Below are 2679 nucleotides of genomic sequence, written 5' to 3'. Positions count from 1 at the left end.
AATATTCTGCTTCATTCACTACTACTTACATCTGATATTTAACTCCTTCAGCCTATTTTCAGCTGCAGAAACCATTCAACTATTACATTATTCAGCTATTTCAGGACATCAAGGCTATACATGTTTGTTTGAACCTTTTCTTTTAAATATTAAGCTTTTTCTGCATTTTTGTAGCTAAAAGAGGCTACCATTCAGCTAATAACATATTCAGCTTTTTCTGCATTTTCAGCTAAATTCAGCCACAAATGTTCACAGTTTACAGCATTCGCACGCATTTTCTGCAGGAAATGCATTTTCTAGTTATTTCAGCCAATACTTTGGCACTCCATAACTTCAGCTTATTTTCAGCTACAGAAACCATTCAAATATTAAACTATTCAGCCTGTTCAGGAATCGATGGGAAACCTTCAAATGTTTTAAAATATTGTATACTTCTTGAAATATTCAGCTTTTTAAACTCTTTTTTTAACATGGAAGTCAATGGGAGATGCCTTCAAATCCTCTTTTCCTACACTTTGCGCCAAATGCTACTCCTTCCACATACTTTCAGCTAGACACTTCATTCCAACTTTCAAATGATCACAACACCTTCACCTATTCAAACTTGATTTTTATTTTTGATATCTTTTACACTTTTTGAGATATTTAACTTAGTTTGGAGCTTGGTAGAGAGGCCTTTTTCAGATTTTAACATTAGTGTGGATGGAGCAGCTCGTTAAGTCTAGAGTGCTTTGATCTCAAAACAGAGTGCAGGAGTGCTTGAAATTCTTCCCCAAAAATGTTTTAAACTTGCCATAATTCCCAAACCCTACACTCCTCATACATATTTTTTCATGAAAAACGTAGGAAAACCTCTCCTAGGTTGGAAAATAAAAAAATATTAAGAAAAAATATTAAACAAAATGCCTCTTGAGGGCATGAAGAGACAAAAAGTCCACCTAGCTCCCAATTGATTCCCATGTTAAATCTTTTCCGGAACTTTCTTCAGAACAGAGAGAAGTACACTTTAGACAAACTGCTCCCATCTCCACATTTTACACACAAAACCAAACAAAACAACATATATCAGTTCATTGGGGTTCCCTGATGCTCACGGTCTGGTCATTTTTTGATAGTTTTTGAACAGGTGGCAAAATGGTCAGATATAATCCTCAATGCATTCTTAATGGGACTCAGTGCTGCAGTTGGTAAATCGTCATAAGTCGTCACCATGGTAACCTTTCATCTCTGGGTTTACACACACATGTGTTTGTAAACATTCATTCACTACTACTTACATTTAATATCTTTATTTAACTCCTTCAGCCTAATTCCAGCTGCAGGAACCATTCAAATATCAAACTATTCAGCCTTTTCAGCACATGATGGGGAAACTTTCAACTTTTTCAAAATATGTTATACTTTTTAAAACATTCAGCTTTTTAAAGTCTTTTTTTAACATGGAAGTCATTGCAATGCATTTGAGCTGTAACAATTCACACACACACACTCTCTCACAGAGACAGACAGACAGACAGACAGACAGACAGACAGACAGACATACAGACACACTCTCTCTCTCACACACACACACACACACACACACACACACACACACACACACACACACACTCTCCCTCTCTCTCACAGACACATCAAGAGAAGAGAGAGGGCGATCAAGAGAAGAGAGAGAGGGTGATAGAAGAGTGATAGGGTGATCAAGAGAAAGCCCACAGGATTAAAAAACTGTTAAACACCTGAACACCTGAACATCCACAACATTCATCTGTTTGCAACTTACAAATTATTTATCTAATATATCATATTCCAATTACTTGTATACAGACTCTTCTTGCACTATTTCTATTTTATTTGTATTTACTTGCACTATTTGATCTGTTTTGTTGTGTTGCTCTGTTGGAGGAGCCGGTGACCTCAGATTTTCATTGATATATCTACTGTAACTGTGTACACATGACAATAAAAGCCTTGAAACTTGAATCTTGAACCTTGTGTGTGTGTGTGTGTGTGTGTGTGTGTGTGTGTGTGTGTGTGTGTGTGTGTGTGTTACCCCAGGATGAAGCCCCACACCCAGGGAAGCCCCAACAGGAAGTGAGAAACCACGGCCACGACAGAGGCCTCCACCACGCAGGGGCCGACCGCCAGACGCACACACACCGCCTTCAGGCGACTCAACGCCTGCAGACACACACACAATTATAAGTATAGTATGCAGTATATTTACTGAGTGTTCAGTGGTTGAAAACGTATCCAGGTACTGTACTTAAGTAAAATAAATAAAATGCTCTAAAAACAAGCCATTATAAGTAAAAATCCTGAACTCTGAAGTGTTATTTTATTTTTGCATTATTACAGCTATTTTTGCAAACTTGTATATATTCTTTCAAATGTTTATTATGTTTGCCCAACTAAATGTTTTGCATTTTTCTCTTTTGCACAATCTTTTGCTATATTACAGTACATGAATATTTGCATTTGCATATTTGTAGTTATTTTTGCATTATTTAGTTATTTTCTTGATTGTATTTGTGTGTGTGTGTGTGTGTGTGTGTGTGTGTGTGTGTGTGTGTGTGTGTGTGTGTGTGTGTGTGTGTGTGTGTGTGTGTGTGTGTGTGTGTGTGTGTGTGTGTGTGTGTGTGTGTGTGTGTGTGTGTGTGTGTGCGCTCTCCTAACAGGATT

Source organism: Trematomus bernacchii, unplaced genomic scaffold (genome assembly GCF_902827165.1).
Source record: "Trematomus bernacchii unplaced genomic scaffold, fTreBer1.1, whole genome shotgun sequence".
NCBI lineage: Eukaryota > Metazoa > Chordata > Actinopteri > Perciformes > Nototheniidae > Trematomus > Trematomus bernacchii.
The sequence above is the reverse complement of the archived record's forward strand: the minus strand, read 5'-3'. Positions refer to the sequence as shown.